The sequence below is a fragment of the Motacilla alba genome, chromosome 20, assembly GCF_015832195.1.
Source record: "Motacilla alba alba isolate MOTALB_02 chromosome 20, Motacilla_alba_V1.0_pri, whole genome shotgun sequence".
NCBI lineage: Eukaryota > Metazoa > Chordata > Aves > Passeriformes > Motacillidae > Motacilla > Motacilla alba.
This window is the reverse complement of record NC_052035.1, coordinates 12,792,893-12,812,679: the sequence shown is the minus strand read 5'-3', so window position 1 is coordinate 12,812,679 and position 19,787 is coordinate 12,792,893. Positions and strand designations below refer to the sequence as shown.

The 19,787-nt window shown below is 39.9% G+C and overlaps 1 long non-coding RNA gene across 1 annotated transcript; it reads right to left on the bottom strand.

The window, feature by feature from the left end:
- Positions 1–6,932: 6,932 nt before the first annotated feature.
- Positions 6,933–9,626, bottom strand: LOC119710426. Its single transcript, XR_005259547.1, has 3 exons — positions 9,405–9,626; positions 8,761–8,942; positions 6,933–7,092 (listed from the first exon to the last, which is right to left on the bottom strand). It is a non-coding gene; the product is annotated as an uncharacterized LOC119710426 (long non-coding RNA).
- Positions 9,627–19,787: the final 10,161 nt, after the last annotated feature.

Here is a 19,787-nt window from a genome sequence, read left to right as displayed (position 1 = left end):
GCTTGTAGCTCCCATTTAAAAACTGACTAAACTTCAGGTCAGTGTAGTGCTCTGAAAGAAAGAAAAGGAAAAGTGTGGGAGGCTTCTCTGCTCACTCATTAACACCTTAGGTAATTGCTCTTGGAGTTGTAGGTGCCACTGGAGAAAGAACAGAGAACAAAAACTCAACCTTGAAACTCTTGATTTGACAAATTTCTTGAGAAAGTGATGTTTGAAACTATTTTCTTCTTGTTTTGTCTAAGTGGTTTGGGTTAGGCCACATTCAGCTATATTCTGATTTAATGCAGGACATGCTCTGAAAAGACAGGCAATGTTGCAAGTGTAACCTGTGCTTTTGTAGGAACGCTGGGAAAGTTTTCCCTTTTACACAGTATTTTCTATGATCCTGCTGCACCTGTACTCCTTTTAATAAATGCACGAGAGCTGGCAATGGGGGTACTTAAAACAGCATAACAAAACCATGCCAGCAGCATGGGATGAGAAACTGAGTTTGGTAAAGAATCACTTTTTGATGTGAAGTCCCCAGCTCTTGCCTTCATCTTGCTTTGGGACGCAACAAAGGGCAGCATTTATTCTGCTGGATCCAATAAAGGATGATGCAGCTCAAACTGCAGTGGTTCAGCCCTCAGATCCGAGCTTGAATTTCAAATACCTTTCAAACAGAAAGGCAATCCAGTTTGTACCTTTTTTCATGGACAACGTCCTTCTCTTCCCTCCTTTCCTGCCTGCTGTGTAAACCCTATCCTGCTTCCTGTAGGATCAGTTCCACACAGGTTGCTGAAATATTGGCACCTTCATGTCACTGTCTTTTTCCTCCTCCTTCCTGGATCAATTAAGAAACCAGTTTTTCCTCTTAGTCTTCTCTACTTCTTTTATGTAGCCTCCTCTTCTTGAGAAGGAAAACGAAATGCTTGTGATGAAGTAATCCCTGTTTGTTGGCACTTGCTGCTTCAGATCATTTCTCTAAAAACAGACTCCCAATGTTTCTGGGGTTCTGCACAAGCCACATTACCAATTGAGTAACTTTTTGATCTCTGTGAGCTTTGTGGGCACACTCTTACCCAAATTTAGTACCAACTACTGCCATTTTTTTGTTAGAATATTTAGAAGTGTGTAGTTAGGAGATAAATAAAGGGGCTGATTTAAAAACACAGAATGCACAAAAATGTGCAGGTTTGTGCTGGGTGAATTTGTCATCCTCATGTGAGGATATGCCAGGGGCAGAATTTGGCCATTTGCATTCAGTTTTACCAAAGTTTTACCAAACTTTTTACCCAGTAACAAGTGTGGGTTCTGCTCAGAAATTCATTTAATGACTTTTCAAAAATTAGACACAAAGCGTTTTGTCCTCTTTTCTGCTGATTCAGTTTCAAGCTCCTTGTCTTCCTACTTTGATGTCCTCTTTTTAACTTTAACCATGGTTCTTTTCCATTCTGTTTTGCATCTTCTCTCATTTGTCTTGAACAAAGTGCAACTCCTAAATTATAGCAAACTTTTTTCTCCTTCCAAATAGTTCCACTAAACTAACATGTGTTTGGGGAATTTTGAATTGTTTGTCTATGCTCTTTGCATGAAAAACATTAACACAGCAAAAGTAACAGTGTTATTATTTGTATAAGAATGGATAATTAGCTCACGTATTTTTTATGCTGTGTTGGATCATTCTTACCAAAGTTTCTCGTCATCTCTCCAGCATTATTACTGAGAACATATTCACCAACATGAAGTTAATCACATTATGGGTAAAGCCATTATGTTAGCTGTAATCCAGGAATTTGAACAGATTTGGGTTGAGCTGTGCTCTGTTGGACAATACCAATCTTGTTATAAAAATTAAATGTTGATTCTCAATGCTACTGATCAGAGGAGAGTCAGAAATGAAATTGTGTTTTGGGCTGTGAAAAAGGCATTATTGCTTCTGAGGATGCCAGTGCAAGCTAAAATAGAATTTTGGGATTTATGAAATGGGGCTATGGCACTGAATTTAATGTTCATCAACTGGGGGAAGTGGACAGAGTTCAGTCCTTCACAGCTCAGCACTTCACTTCCTAAAACTGGATCACCGTGGGGATCCTTTTATTGCTATTTTCTTCAGAGAACATTAGAAATGAGTTCACGTTACTGAAACTTTTGTAGTGTTACATTTATTGTACCTTTATCTACAATTTGAATATTAGCACGTGCTGTATTTTCTGTATATGTTTATATATTGGTATGAGCATGCATACCTACACCAGTGTACTTCAATCATCTCTTTAAACTTTAAGTAACTAATCTATTTCTGCAGCATAGATGCAGGCTTGGGAATATTGTTTAATGCAGACTCCAATATTGCCAAAGCAGCTCGAAGAAAACTGAATTTAATTTTGTACTATTAAATTATTGTGTGCACACTTGATTTGGTTGACGCTTTTGGCACAAGCCCAGGTATTTCCTTTGTTGGTAACATTGTAATCTGAACATCTGAGATCTCAGGCTTATATTTGTGAGAAGCTAAGCTGGGCACGAGCTCGGACGTCACTGTTGGGAGCGGATTTGAGTTGTGCTGCAGCACCTTGGAAATGTGCCTCTGAAAATCTGCTTAGCTGTTACATTTTCTTACAATACATGGTGATCTTTGCTCCTACAGACATTCAGGATTCTTCTTATTAACACACATTTATGCCTTTTTCAGTTTTCTGCTGTTTGCATTCACTAAAGGCAGGGATGTTTGCTATTTTATATACTGAACAAAAAGCATATGAAACATATTCATTTTTTTTCAAAGGGAACAAAATAACTGATCCCGACCTGTGAATGCAATGGGATGAATTTGGATGACTTTACTTTTTCTCTCCAGGCAGGTGCAGAGTAATACCTCAAAAGAACCATTATTTTGTGCCTTTATTCCAATGTGTACATAAATGCTTGCATAACCCTTGCACAGCTGCTGTACAAACTACTCATGCCACAAGTATTAGTAATCCTAACAGGGGAGGTTGCATGGAAAATTGGGGTGTGTATGCTAAACCATATGTACCATGCCCCTGAATCATAAAACTCGTGTTGCTGGAGCAGAGAGATCTTTGGAGACTGCTGGTTTTACAGGTCTGAAGGAAGCAGGATTATATACAACAGCTGCACCCCACAGCTTCTCTCCTGTTGAGGCTTATCTCGTGCATTTCAATAAGCAGGAAACAGAATTTGGTCCAACATTATCTTATATGGTCTCAGCTCCTACTTTTATTTATATTTCATTTCCATAGGAACAATTATTTTCACAGTTTATTTTGAATACACATTAGAGCCACTCCAATTGGAAGGTTTGAGCCGCCAATTCCAAGCTGCATGGGGCTGCAGAGACACAATGTGCATTTTTTTGTTTCTGGTTCTGCCTCTAAAATAACTTTCTTTATATCGGCGGTGATTTATGGCAGCGTTTCTGAACCAGTCTGAAGGAAGATGGAAGCTGGGGAGTCATTTGATTCTCCAAAGCCCTGGCCACAAAAATCCCCTCCCGAGCAGAGCAGGGTAGCAGGGCTTGGCCCCAGCTCTGCGGGGCTGGGGGAAGGTTCCAGCTCCCAGACCTTTAGCAGCACAAAATCATGAATCAGGAGGGTTTTTAAATAATCTGAAAAGCGGATTTCCCCTGCTGGTGTGTGTGGGTGCAGCACGGAGGTGTCCGTGTTTGCGGCTCCCCTGGGTGCGGAGCGCTCGGTGTCACCGCTGTCCCTTTTGTGGAGGTGCTTTGGTTGGAAGTGCAGTGCTGCAGGAGTTTATCTGTCCGAGACTGGCGCTTCTAAGTTTTCAGTCAGAACAAATGCGCTTCCTAAATGGTGCTCGGCGTGCACTGAGTTGGCTTTGTCAAGTGCATCTTTTCAGCATTCATCCAAAGCCCTTTCTGCAGTTGTCTGAGCCCCATAGGCGAATATATACTGTCGGACTATTAAGATAATTTTTCAGTTAAGACATCGTCAAACTGCAAGCGGGACAATAGAAACAAAACCCCTTTTGTTCTGACTAAACTGTTCCTAATGACCCCCTCTATAAACAGTGGCACCAGCGGAGGTCTCAACAAGGCTCTTCATTGAGCCCCCTTTCAAAAGGACAAGCAGAGCAGAACATGGGGCAGAAACTCTCCCAGTTACTGCACTTCGCTCCGCTCTGGTGGTCTGACCGCAAGAGAGAATCTGTTGTTTTTGTTGTTCAAAGGCACCCAAAAAGCATAATTTAAAAGCATGGATTTCCACAGTTAGCATCCTATAAAGAGTACTAAATATATGGATTGTCGGGGAAAGAGCAGAAGGAAGCAGTTTGGATGTTTGGGGTTTTTTTTTTTTTGTTTATTTAAATCAAGGAGCTATAAAATAGACTATTTAGAGTTGCATATAAAAATTTAACTTATTTCCTTGCGATAAGCTGCTGTCTGTTAAGCTCGTGAAAATGTAAAATCCAGAGAAGTTCAGATTTTTACATTCCAGAAAGATCCTCACATTTGTTTTGGGGGTAAAATCCATCTTCGTGAATAACATGTTTATCATGAGCAGGGGAAAGGTTTCAGTTGTTTAATGTGTACAGAAATGGAAGTTATGATGATAAACTGAAAGCACACAGGGCCAAACTCCTGTTCTTCCAGCTGAGTAACTGCAGGATACGTGCAGCACAGGCAGTGTCCTCACACAGATGAGGGCTATGGAGATTTTGAATCACTTCCTGATTATTCCTGTCCCTATTTCCATGTCCTGAATACATGAGGAGAACAGCACAGGAGACCTTCCACTTCAACAAAAACCTGTTTACAGAGCATCTTACTGTCTGTAATTGGGAAATGATGACAAGTCAGACAGCAAACATCCCTAATTTGGACGGTTTGGGAATTTACACTGGCTACATTTGCAAGTAAAAATGCCAGTTCCTTTTGAAAGAAGTTGGGGTTTGTGTTTTAATCTCAGATTTAATAAGGGTATTTCCAACTTAAAGCATAGGCTACTGCTTTATTTGGAAGCAGGGAGAAATTGAGGAAGGAGAAGAGAGAAGAACATCCATTAAGACAGAAAGTACATATTGAGTAAAGGCTAAAACACGAAGAAAAGTAAGAATAATCAGAACATCTTAAAAATTCCATGATGTGGTGGGGGTCTGAGGGCGCTCTGCCAGTTTTGGGAGGAGTTCAGCAGTTCATAGCTCTAAGGTTTTGGATTTTTGGTTAGGGATAGTGCCTACACTCTTCCTTTGTAAAGCGTGGGATGGAAGGTTTTGTGTGTCCTGGAAAAAGGAAGGATTTGGGTAAGTCCCAGGATGAAGGTCCAGTGCCCTGTGACAGGATACTGAGAGAAAGAGAAATGTCAAAGAAATCTCCAAGAGATTTGCAGTAGAAACAAAAGAATCTTTGTGAAAGATACTGTTAGCAAGTCTAATGGAAGGAATGGGGACGAAAGCGAATTGAGAGGATTTGCAAGTTGTTTCTAAGCCTTGAGGCAAGAACAAAAAGCTGAGCATTTACTGTTTACTATATTTGGTAGGTATGGAAGAGCACTTTGGCCATCAAGGGAGCTCATAAACTGCAGAGCCTCATTGTCTCCTGGCTGCTTGTTGTGCTGGGGGTAGAGAAAATGCTCCTGTTAAAGGACAGCTCTGAGGAGGAGCAGCTGAGACTTGACCCTGCCTTCTGTGAAAATGCTGTTTTCACAGCAGCACGGCCGAGATCCATGAGCACATACCTGAATCTGAATTTTATTTTGAATCTGATTTTATTTTTCTTGTTTGTGTGCACGTCGGCACGACCCAGAGTGTGGTAGCTCTAGTTTTCAGGATTAAATGTGGTAATTGCAATATGACAGCATGAAAGTACAGTATTCATCTTGCCACATCTTTTCTCAAAAATACACATTTCAAGACAGTTTTTACAGAAAATTTCTCGGAACAAGATATTAACTGTATCTGACTAAAATTTGCTGCCTCAGAGAAGTTGAAGTGGAAAGACAAAAGAAAAAACGTATTTTTTAATCTATCTAAATAAGTTTATGGGAATTAATTGATCAATCAGATAAAATTTTAAATGGATTTTTAACTGTTTCATGTCACATAAAGCAGATTTTATTTGCATTTGATTAGCCACTCACATGCTTAGGGATCACATTAGAGATGGGATAACTTTTAATAATGAAAAACAAGTGTGACAAAATGATAATTTGGCCCAGTTTTCATGTGGGTACATGAGGCAAAAGTAACAACATGAACTTTGTATTAACTTTGACTGTTGTAAAATTGCTCTCTCTTGAAAGTGATGGATCTGGTTTTACACGCATCTCCTGAGCCAAAGTATTCTTCTTGCTCTCTTCCAAAAAATGTTGTGATTCACTTAGTTTTTAATAATGTTAATAGTTTTTTTATCCCAGTGCAAATAAAAGCTTATTGCAAGCTTTCAACCTATACTAACAGCAGTAGGACACAGGTATATTTGTATAAAGCAGTGTTCTTTAATGTTTTCTAATTTGCAGACTTTGGTGGCAGCCAATTCTTTATGTCATGCCAAAGCAAGGTGTCTTATTTACCTTTTTGGATCCCTGTAAAAGCAGCTTATGGGCCCCAAAGGCCTGTGAAGTAATTTTAAAAATCAGTGATATAGGACAATACAGAATGCACAAATCAAATTAATTCTCCCCATGCAAGAGCTAAGTATCTCTCACTCTTCTAAAGGCCAGCAAGTTGGACCAAGTTAGAAGAGAAGAAATGAATTGAAGAGTTAAGGGTGGTGCACTGAGAATTAGAGTTGACCAGAAACAGAAAAAAAAATCTAGTGTATAAAAAAGTTAATGGTTTTGACATTTGTTTTAGATTTGTCACAGAATGATTTAAAAAACAAAACATGAATAGAAAGAATGAGACATCCCAGAATAGCCAACATCCAGTGGCTAGGGTATTTACTTGGGCCCTGTCCAAGGAGTGCTTTATGGGATTTGGAGCAGACATTTGACATAATGTTTTCAACATTATTTTTGTCAGACTGAAATCTGGGCTCTTCAGTGGGTTGAAAAAGAGCTTGCTTGGAGTCCTGGGCTTCGTAGGTGAGACTTAGTCACCAGCTGTTTCATCAGGCAGTTTCTCTTCAGCCTGGGGAATTTTATTTATTTATTTTATTTATTTATTTTGAAAAAATAAAATAAAATAGCTGCATGGAGAACAGACAGTGATTCCATTGTGTTTGGTAGGGTGCTAGTATATATTTGGGTATGCTTCTGGCTTTGGGAGTCTTATAAATCACCCCTCACATTTCTACTCCATCCTCATTCAGAACAGATTTTTCTCATGGAAATATCTGAACCTGCCTAACTGTATTTCCATGGAAATCAGAAAAAAAAATATTTTTTTTTTGCAAGTTAGCATTTTCTGATAGAATAAAGCACTTTAAAAACTCTCAACCGGGTTTTCTGAGGTGAGATCTTTCTCTGTATTTGACAAATCTGAGGTGTTTACCTTCAGTATTTTTGTAGGTTGAAGAAGAAATCATGAGTGAAGTGTGGTCTGGGGTGATGAAATCTGGTGGGTAGATTTGTGGAAACTTTGTAAGGAATCTCTAGAGCAAAATATAAGAAGATGTTGGTGACTGTCTCTCAGCTCTTACTGAAAGTAGGTTAAATTCAGTATGTGGGGGGAAAAATCAGAAAATGCGTTGAAAGGTGGAAATTTCAACCCTTCTCCTTTGCTTTGCAAACACAGATCTTTCAAACCAATCCTTTCATCCTTGTTCCCACTCTGAATCTCATCAAGCCTCTGGACGCACATGTTCAGCTTCTCTTTCTGGTTTAGCCTGTGCTCCTGCCAGCCTCCCACTGGTTTGTATTCCTTCCTTCTGTCTGACACCCAGGCCTGATCCTCCCACAAAGGCTCTTCCCCAGTGCTGGGCACCCTTGGGCATTCTTGACTAAGAACTCAGACTTGCAAGTGTCCCAGGGGACTCTAAGGGAGTTTGCAGAGGTGGGGAGCGTGTGTTTCACCAGACACAGCTCCACACCTCAGCACCCTCCATTCATTAATCAGCAGAGCTCATCTGAAAGATGTTTACCATGTCTGAGGCTGGCTTTTGGATTACTGGGTTAATGGCCCTGCTTGGAAACAGTTATCCCATTTCTGCAGATGGGGTTGGTGCAGTGCAGCACACTTTGTGATAAAGCCTGGTCAGAGATCATGAATGCAGTCAGTACCTTGTTTCCTAGGAGAATCAATATTTGGTACCAGACATTAAATGTTGCTTGCCCAACTCCCCAGGCAGTTAGAAGACATTGAACAGTATTGGGGAGAGCTGTGTTTGATGTCACATGCGTCCCTCAGCTCTATTCCCCTGTCCAGACTCAGCATCTGTAGTGTTTCACTTATAACTGAAGTATCTAGAAGTGACAATTCATGCCATGCAGGGACAACAAATCTATCTCAGTCATCTCCAGCCCAGGATTTGGTGTAGCTGTGCTAATTCGCTGACTGAGAAATAAACCAGGGTAATTATCTACTGAGAGGCAGAATTTATTAGGTCTGATGCAAGTGTCTTGTTGTGCTCCTAGAACCTGGTCCAGCTTGTTTTTGAGACCATGCAGGTAGTCTGGACAGGTGCTGCACACACTATAAACAAAATTCTACTGACTTCTGGTCAGTGCAGATCCTATCACACCTCTTAGTCTGGTTCCCTAGGGAAATCACTTACACAATCTAATTATTTGTCTGACCCAGTTTCCAAGATGCTGACACATTTGTCACAGGTTATGCAGATGATTTGGAGACACTTACCAGTTGTCCTTACCAGTTTTGCAAGAATTAGCATCTAAGGAGAGGAAGGAATCCTTATTAATTCTCCCACTGAGGGAGAAGGGAGAGTTCAGCAATTGTTCATTGTGTTTGACAGCAGCAAGGCTCTCGACTGATTTGCACATTGCTCTGATATTCCTTGGTGAAAACACTGCTTCATTCAGCTGCCAAATCAAAAACAAAAGTCAAGGAATGGCTGGGAGAAGATGCCAAGGCATGCTAGGGTATTCCCCAGGGAATAAGGGAGCCTGCATATGTTCTTGCAGGGGGGAGGTGAGGGATGAAGGGGGCTGGAGGGACTGGAGTGGGATATGGTAGAGGACACCTGGGGTTATTCCAACAGGGAGATGTAAAAGCTGCAGCATAAATCCATGAATAACCAAGCTTCATTAGCTCCACTTTCAGGTAATAATTTGTTAGGAAAATACTGAAGACTTAATTTTGCTGTTTTGGATGCATTTACACGCTGATTTAACCCTCCTACAATTCCTGTAGCAGTCAGGCCTGGTACACCACCTTGCTGTTACACAGCAGGCATCTGCTGTTATTTGACCTGAAAAGATCATTATAGGGGCTTTATTTGCTGCGCATTTAATAAAGCTGTAGCTGTTGTGACCATAACTCACGGCTCCCATGTCATTCCGCAGTGGTGCAACCAGCGATTCAGCATTCCAGGCCCATCAGTTCAAAGGGAAGTGTGAGGGACGCCAAAGTATGCCAGAGCTTTGGGACTTTTATTGCTCCTCTCCTCTGTTGGAAGATACATTCTCGAGGAATTGAGAAGTACAAAGCATCCTCAGACCTTGTAGTGCAAAATGTAAAAAGTGATGTTATCTGCAGAAAGTGGACTTTAGATTCTATCAGCGCACATTTAGCATAAAGCATTTCCTATGGTAATGCCTCTCACTTTCCCAGACTTTTAAAGGCTCCGAGTGGCACACAGGCTGCAGACCTCTTTGTAATGTTAATGAATCATCTTAATGGACTGTTTTAGCAGAAACATTCATCACCTTTTGTCCCACAATGATTTTTTTTTGTTATACTTAAATGGTTAAGTAGGCAATAAATGCCTATCAGACCAACCACTATGCTCTAGTAATCCACCTCACTATAAATCACCAGTGGATTATTATTGTCCTGTTTAATTAACACTCTTAAGGGATTCTATCATTGGATAGACTTTCACCTTGCACTAAGAAGGCATTAACATTTGAAATAAGAAGTGTGGTTATGTGAAAAGCATTAATCAGCATGACCTGGAACTGGTAGTGCTGGGTTAGATGAAATATGTGCCTGTGTCCATGGGTGAGGGTTCCTTACATCAGTTTTCAATAGAACTTACCTAAGTCATAGCAAATGATAATTGCAGAGTAATCTTAATTAGGTCTAAAAGATATTTGGCTATATTTGGTTGAAAACAGCAAGTTTAACAATTTTTATTCCGGTAGTTAGGAAGGCGATGGTTTTGTGAGTGTAACAAGCTAGTTTGTGGTTCAGTTCAGTTTTAGAGGACCGGATCAAACCCTTTTCTTTTTCTGCAACAAAAGGTGAGAGGGGAATTCTGATCCTGTTGCTCCTGTGTGAACTCTTTTCAGACTTCCCAGCCACAAAGAGTAAGCCAAGCAGCCAGAGTTCCTGGGAAGGGCAGGCGTGTCCGGAGGCTTGGATGCTCTTTGCAGAACAATCCCAGCAGCTCTTTTGCAAACAAAATTCCCACACTGGGACACGAACTCGACACAGGATCACTCTCAATATACAAACATTTTTGTACCTAGTACAGCTTGATGCTGGTTTTCTCCTCCTGGCACAATATAAAGGTGGCAGCTTGGTTTTTTTCCCCTCATATAATACAATTTAATGCATTTACAAGTAATTTCCTCATCTTTTGTCAGGAGAGGAAGACATTTGAAAAAGGCTCTTGTTAAGGCAGTGTTTCCCATCCATGAAATCTTATCCTGCTCTCTTTGATTTTGTTACATTGGTAATACCAGTAGTGCATTTACCAACTGCTCCTTCTTTGGATTCCAGCGCTGACAGCAGCCTTGTGAGATAACCCACTGCTGAACTTCATTTTACAGAGAACTGACATGTGCAGGGATTTTCCGAGGTCTTTAAAAGTCAAAACTAGTAGCAGATCTCAAGAGATCCTGGTTCTTGTCTGCACAGAGACCTGGTATGCACATCCCATTCCTCCTGGCGTTTTCATTCAATTATTTCCCAGTATGGACTCCTGCAAATTAAAGAACAAATAAAACTGCTAAGTGGAACACAAACACACTAAATCTTTTTAATTAAGAGATTGAATCTCTTAGTATAAATTCATTTCCTGAAACAAAACTCCAATTATGTAAGATTAATTCTTTCCTCTGAGATTGCAGGGATTTATTGACTAACAAAATCTTCTATTGCGTAAATGGAAATGTGCTTTTTAATGCAGCCTGCTGCTCAGAGGCAAAACCATAGCATTAGCCTTTTCACTGGGCATTTTTGTTTTAGTTGCATGCTAATCTGCCAGGTTTGTTTCTATCTGTAACAGGAAAGGGGTGAGATGGTTCACATCTGAACATATGGTAAGTAACACAAAACACTAAAGGAGTTTGAACACGATGAGAAATTAAACTAAGCTCCTAAAAAGCCTGTTGTGATTGCAGGAGGAATTGTAAGGACAGAAATGAGAATATCATGTGTGCAGGGCACTGTTGTGAGGAGGTGTGTGTGTGTGCCATTGATCACACAATAGTTTTTTCAAATCATTTAACACAGATGCACAAAATCCACAGAGTTTCAAGTGCAGGCACATCCTGAGAAGAATCTCCCTCATTCCCTCCAGTCACACCCAGCTCATTAAATCCATCACTGCCTCGCAGTAAGCCCCAGGGTTCAATCTTTTCTAGAGCACTGTTACTATCCAACCTTTTAGCTCATACAGTGGGCAGCCAAGATTTCATGTCTATGCATATGGTAGGACTCATAGCCAATATTTCCTACAGTTTCCTCCTCTCCATCCCAATCTGGATATATATAATAGTTTGGTTATGTTCTTGGGGGTTTTTGAGGATTTTTTGGGGGGGCTGTTTATTGTTGAGGTTTTTCGGGGGTCTTTTTGGATAGGTAAAACTTCAATGCTGCTTTCAGATTACTTTCTTACATCCTATTCCAATAACCTGTATGAGGGTGGCAAGTTAAAAGGTAATAAAACCAGGAATCTGTGCTCCATGTAAGTAGCTGGCCATGAGAAACTGCAGCAGGAATGGATATTGAATGACTTCAATAGGCCAGCCAGGTTTTATCAGAACAGGTCATCAACCTGTAGGCTGCCTAAACCTGTTCCACTGCTTCCCCATTGATTAAATATCTGGAAGCATTTACACCTATATCAAATTCTCCATAATCTATTTTATCTTAATGACACCCAAGTTCTTTGTCAAGGGCAAAAACGTTCCCTCCAGTGGTGAGAGAGGATGGTGTATCTCCTTAGTGTACTTCAGTACATTGAATTTCCTGGAAGCCAAACGATGATCTCAGGTTCTCATGGGATGAAATATTAGCAGGACTGCAGGGATATAGAGGAGGTAAAACCTGCCTGTGTACACCCAGATGTTAAGGAATTTAAAGCTGGATTTCTTTCATTTGATTGCAGACCTGACAAACACAGAGGAAAGGAAGGAACAGAGAGAATGTGTAGCTTCTAGCCAAGTTCGGATGGCCAAAATTCCTTCTGAATTTCAATACCTCTATCATCAAAACAAGACAAAGGATTTTGCCTGAAGTTGTCACCTGTTCCTGTCATTTGGGGATTTCCACTCTCCTTCCTCTGTGTTTGGGCCCAGCCTGTTTTCCTGCTCTCTCTCCCTGCCCCAGACAGAGATGCAAACATCCTGAGCACTGCATTCCCTCCATCTTGCTTCAGCTTCTGAAGTGGTTCTGTCTTTTTTTCCCATTTTCACCCTCTTTTCTTTCTTTTTTTTTTTTAATCTTTTCTTCCTTCCATAGTCCATGAAAACAGGAGTTATGGGAAACTGTGGAAATACATTAAAATTCAGAAAAAACCCACCAAAACCTCAACCTAGTGGCATGGCAAAGGGGGAAGAAGACTGATTATTCACTGTCTTGTTCATGAGTAAGGAGCATCATAACTATTAGGAGATGTCTGGTTCAAGAACACACATCTTTGAGAATGAGTAGTTGACCTGTGGAACTCCCTGTCACAGGTTGTGTTATGTTAAAAATGTGCAGGAAATCCTTAAAAAAAAGCCCTGATGAATACAAAGACACCAGCAGAAGTCCTTGAATACAAATTCCCACCAGTTATTCCTGAAGTCTTTGAGTCATAAACATGTTGGGAATACATCACTAAACACTGGTTTTGTACTCTTCTCATGATGTCCGGTATTTCTTGCTGTCAGAAGGAGAATGTTAGTCTAGGTGGACTTTGGATTAACAAGATAATGGGTCTTATGCTTTTTATTAAGAATAGAGGGCAGGATGCAATTTATCCCTTAGTTGTCAAACAGGACTACAAAGTGTTGTGGTGTGTGCTCTCCTCTGACTTTTTCATCCCTTAATCCAATCCAGTGAAGTGTGGTAGATGTTTCTTATATTTTGTTGCCAACTGTTCTAAGAAGTTCATACAGAAGCCTCTCTCATCAAGAAAATTTATGTGTGGGCACGTGAATCCTTGCAGCAGAATGTTGAAGCACAGAGACATTGCTAAATCAGATCCAATCTGATGGACTCAGTACAACAGGGGTAAACTCTCAGGAATGGGTTTAAAAAAAGAAAAGTTTCAAACACTAATCAATGTAATAAAGCATAAATCTATATTTCTATATCTCCAGACATTATCTTTGCCATTACAAATTTTCTGTGGAGAAAGCCTTAGTTTGCCTCTAGGCAAATTCATGTCTTGAGTTTTAACACTGTAGAGATAATTATGTCACCCATGTTGTAAACATTTTGTGTTTCTTGAATAGAGAGTCTGTATTGAAAATATTAACCACTGGTCTGTAGAAGCTGAAAAGTTGCAAAGGAAAGGAAACCGATTTTCTCAGTGGGTACTGAGCAGCTGAATGGTTGGAACTGTGTTTGGGAAGCACTAAAATTGCTATAAGCCATCTGAAAAGTGCTAGTGGATTTAAAATCCTGAGGGAAAGGTGAAAACTTGCTGGCGTCACAAAGTGCCTTAAATGGAATATCTGTAGTGTGAGTGATCAAAATTAACCCCTTTACTCTCGTGCACATGTGGTAAACCAATGCTTAGATAAATATCACAGCTGATGTAACAAATACCTGAAAGTGCAGGTAATAAATACAAGAAAAAACCTGTCTTGATTATTCAGGTAACTGCTTCTAGTTAATTAGCATGCTCGTGGGTTTTGGGCCAATGGAATTTTGCAGTTTCCTTTCAACTGAGTTTTTTTTCAACTTTTCTTTTTAATCCCATTGGACACAGTGATTCAATAGTGCCTAAACAATTGAATGAATTCATTGTGAAGAACTAATTTTTGATTCAGAGATAATAGTCAATATTGCATTGCAAATTAAGCACTATTGGGGTTTGCTTGTAGAAAAAGAATTCATTCCTCAACAAAAGATGGCATTCTGTCAACTACTAATTGCATACAATGAATTTTAAACAATACCAGGTAAAATGCCTGTAAGATTAACTGGGTGTAATGCTGTAATTTGTGTAATATTAAAGGTAGGAGATATCTGAAACAATAAGAAACCAGAGGATGGCAATTTTTTTGTTCTCTATTGGGTATTCCAGCTGTACTCATACTTGGGTGTTGTTTTTTGTAGTTTTTGAGGGGGTTTTGTTTTTGCTTTTCAAAGAATGCCTGAAAAATGAGTAACATTTTTTCCTAATTTTCAACTGAACCTCCCACGCTGTGATTTATGGCCACTGTTCCTTGTTCTGTGTTATGACACTACCTACCCTGAACTTGGCTGTCATCTCTGTGACTGCTGTGCAGGCAGAGACCAGTCCCTGGCCTCTGTTTTGCCAGGACAAGCAAGCCCAGCACTTTCAGTTCCTTCATTTCACCCCTGTGCTCTTGGCCCAGAGTATCCCAGCACCTTCCACAGAACCTCCTGTCTATTCTGCACTCTGCTCTAGGACTGGGGGAGCCAAAACTGGGCACAGCATAACCAGCCCCATCTGTCTGAGTTTGTCCAGCCTCACTGCCAGGTCCCTGCTCTGCTCCATCACTGCCTTTTTCCTTGCCACATTGGTACACAGAGGTGTCTGGGAGCTGCTTGTGCCTGTTCAAATCAGTGTAAAAAAGGGTTTGAGAACTTCAGCCTTTTTCTCATTGTAATCTTTGGGTCACCATCCCAGCTATTGGCAGAGCCATATTTTTCTGTTGTGCTTGGCTTTGGAGACACTGGCTTCTGTGCAGGACACACCAGAGGCAGAAACTCCATCCCTCTATTACCACATAGATAGAGGCATGACTAGAAAAAAGGAGAGTATGACAGGTTTTTCCATGGATGAATAACTTGTGTGCCCTGGGGACTGTAAATAGCTGGTATAAATCAATGCAAATTGGCTATTACTAATCTTGCCAGTAATGAAGTGAGAATGAATGGAGTACAAAGATGAACTTTACATATCGTTAGCACCAATCTGCCTCGCTGCATTTATGGGCAAGGCTCTACCTAGGAGGTCAGTTGGCAAAACTTACAAGTTTTTCATTTGGAAATTATGCATTTGTGTTGCACAGAAATGTCTCTCAAACATCAAGTCCATTTGGGGATTTTACAGTCATGAAAACTTGAGAACAATTGCTTCATAATTTCTCAAGCACTCAGCAACGAGTACTTTTATTACAGTGCTTTAGCATCACAGTATATAATTTAATATGTTTATTACAAGAGTGTCATATAAAACACTGAAGTGTATAATTTCAGAGTAAAAGTTCACTTTCAGTTTAGCTTCCAAACAGAAAACAGAATGATCTGCAACACAGGAAAATAATCAAGACTGTTGTTACTGCACAACAGCAGAAAATTAACATGAATGAGGATAATGACTGGATATTCTGCAAGAACATTTCTCATAAAGCAGACACCAACCTATAGAAGTTGTAAAAAGAGGAGTTTTCCACTAGGATTGGAAATCAGTTTGAATCTCCATAAATATTGGGTTTTGCATAATTAAAAAAAAAAAATTTTACATTATTAGTGACTAAACGCCCCTTATAGGAGCACAGTTACCTCATTGGGTTGTGTTGTTTTCCTCTCTGCACAAGGACAGTAAATGAAATATGGAGGCAAAACAAGTTCCTGAGAGCTGGACACCATTGAAATGAAAAGATGGGAGCAGAGTGTTACAAAAACCTGGTCAGTCATGCTTCTCCAGTCTCTGAATTTGAAGGCTTGTTCTTAAAAATACATTAAAAAATGAAGATTTTTGATGTATTAGCCATCACAAAACAGTTGAAATATGTAGAAAATCAATGTTTTTAAAACTTAAAGGAATGGATCTCTCCTGCTCGAATCTTTCAGAGGGAAGGGCCAATATAGTGTAAGAGCAGCTGTTCAGCAACACCTATTATTTGCTTACATTTCATGACTAATATGGGGCACCCCATCGTTAAAATGAGAGTTAGGAATTGGCTCTCCTGATTTACTTCCTAGCATTCCATAATTTTGCTGAGGATATGATCTCATCCAGCTCGCCATACCACCTAAGAATCTGCACTGGTTGATGAGCACGTTAATTTTCCTTCTGATGAAGTATCAAACTTCACTGAAGAGCAGACAGGTAATCTTCAGTTTAATTTATAAAGAAAGCTTTAGATATTCTTTTCTTAGGGCTAATGGGTGGTTGATGGTATCTTCCACAATGTCATTTCTATATTTTTTATTTGTTCTTGACACGTTAGGGTCCCAATCTTGCATTCCTGGCCCGCAAAACTCCTCATGAATGGATCCAAACATGGAAGCATTCCAGTACAATGCATGAGAGACCCTGTAACTTTACAGAGTAGAGGACATGCAGGGAAATGTTGAAATAATAAATTAACACTACATCAGATTTTTAGAAAGGAGCTCTGTTAATAAGTGCTAGGCCCACTTGTCATGCAAGGCACAAACAGGAATTCCCAACCTAGCAAAGGTACTGCTGGCAGCAAATGGCTATTTCTTGTTAATTTGTTGTTTATTAAAATGAAAGTGCTAACAGCAGAAAAGCCTGAATTTTGCAGAAGCACAGAACTGTTGTATATTTCTTTCTAACAACGTGTACGATGTTACCACAAGGCTGATGACTGAGATATGAGATCCAGCAGAGACTACAGCAAGTAATTTTGTTAATATTTTTGCACTGACTTAATTAGAAATGAGGGGGTTTTTAATGATTTAGTTAAACTGATGCAACATCCTGTAATGGACACAACCTTGCAGATGTAGAGATGTTCTTAGTATGTAAGTAATCATAGTAAATTATAATAATATATCTTATATTAGTAAATTAAATAAAGGATCTTAATCAATTGCATCATGATCTTATTCAAAATTCCCTTTCTACTTTCCCATTTTGCCATATGTTATATATCAGACAAAAAGTATTTTTCTGTAAAAAATAAACCAAGCTTACTACAGCTATGCATGGACACTGTGCATTTCTCTAAGTGGGAAAGGTGACCAAAACAGTTATTTCTGAATAAACTCTCCACAACAGCTCCCTGTGTGGATATTCTAGTCTGGAAAAGTCGTGGGTCAAATAAGTCATTGTAGAACAGCTGATCCTGCAATAGCAATTCCAGTCTGCTTTCCAGGGTAGAAAAGTCCTTAGTCAACAGCTCCAAACTCCTGCTGCTGCCAGAAGATTTTTCTCTTTAGAGAATAATATAAATCTTTTCTATTCAATTCTTTAAGGCCCAAATTCTGCAATGAGCTCCCTTTGGGAACAATATGTGAGATCAGTCAGGGAGAATTTTATTTTATAGGAGTTTGTATTTATGTGCACAGACTCCATGGTTTTATTACACATTTCATTAACACCTTCCTGTGGCTGTGAGCTGTACACACCTTTGGCTGTGGGACATCTGGGTGATTCTTCTCTTCCAGTGCCTCCTAGATCCCTAAAGCAGCGGGCAGCAAGGTCCCTGGAAGATGATCCATCAAACCAAACCCAAGGTGTTTGGTGTTTGTCCTGGCCAGCAGCAGCAGGACGAGGCAAAACAGGGCAAAATGTCACCCCTCCCTCCATGCCCAGGTACAGGGATGGGTCTCAGCAGTGACATCCAGCTGACACTTTTGAGTTTGCTCTGAGAACAGAGAAAAGAGTGGTCTGTGCAGAAAGACTTGAAGAATGTTTGAATGGGTTAAAATTGTGTCCTGGAAAAGCAGCACAGAGTCTTCACTGAAGGCTGACCTGCAATCTCGCTGCATCCAGAACTGCTTGTGCAACAGCTCAGTAAGACATGCTTTAGGCTGAATCCATATTTATATTTGAATCATGGTTTTTCTCTTCTCCAGTAGGGGGAAAAAAGAAACAAAAACTAAGATAAGACATCCATCCTATTTTTTTATTTGATATATTTTATACTGAGTCTTAAGACCCTCAAAAGCAAATGTTTATCCAAAATTACATCACAGTGCCCCTGGCATTTTTGTGGTGTGGACCAATTAACATTAGTAGCTCAATTAAAATCACCAAATGCATTTTAAAGAATGACATAAGGTTGATTTTAATCTAGCCTCCCAAAAATGAAGTAGAATGTTAATCAACTGCCTCACCCACCATTTATATGGCCCACAGCACTCAGTGTCAGAACTCCTGCATCATCCTCTGACTTCATTTTCCCCAGGGTTTATTAAATAGTTAATAACAACTGTCTGAAGTCCACCCCAAGTTTTACCTGTTGGCAGAAATCTGGGGTCATGACACCACTGGTGTAGCATTCCCATAAATGCAACAGATTTAGGTTCAAATAGTTTTAATGTACAGCAGGTGGCATTTTTGTATTTGAAGAGTAAAACCCCACCTGAGTGCTGATGCTTTCTAGGATTTTGCCAACAAAAGCAAAACAGAAAATAAGACAGTTTACTTTTTGAAAGCCAGAAGAAGTGGTGCAGCTGTTTTCAAGATTGCTATTTTCAAGCTGTCATATGAGCATGGACTAGAAGCCATTCTTGCTTTCCAGTTATATTTTAGTACAAATATCTTCCATTTGTTTGTTTCAACATATTTCCCCTTCAACACGTTTTTTTAATCAGAATTTTTCCTAATAGGCTGGAAGAGTGTCCTATCTTAGTGTGAGACCAGTTCAGGAGAGAGGGAGGAATAGTGACTAAGTTAGTACTGGGCAAGCACAAACTTCCCAGCATGTAAAAATTATGTGTTCAAATGTTCAGTCATACAGTGCTGCCTGTTTGTAGCTTAACCACTATGAGTGCATGTGAAATGTATGCTAAATTATCAAAAAGGAATATTCTATTTTATTTACTTTGTGTTTCTTTGTCTCAAATACCTATTTTGCCCTGCCACCAACAATACTATCCCTAAAAACATTAGAAGATGTGGATATCAAAATTGACAGAGGTTAGATGAAAGGTACTTTTCCTTTTAAGAATGGTCTGTAGAGTTTCAGTAACAAAACCCCACTTCCTCTTACAGTGACTTGACTCACCACAGAATAAATATTTTGCAGGTGTGTCTCACTCTGGAGCCAGGTAGACTGCACACATACATTATTTTTGGGTCGTTCTTTTTAACCACCAACGTTATTTGGAAGGAGATATCCCGTTTGAAGTTGTGAGCTGTTAGCAGTGAACGACATTTCATCTCCTATTTCTCTGGACTTTGCTCATTAGAAATAGATCAGTAACTTTTCATGTAATTGGCAGGTGATGGATGTTGCTCCTGTTTCATCACAGTGTTAAATTTAACAGTTTCTGAGTGGTAACATTTTCTCTGGCACCTGTGGTGCCATCTACTGCACAGCTTGGTAGAGGCAGGACAAGAGAACTGCATCCCTCCACTGCTGCCTTCACTTCTT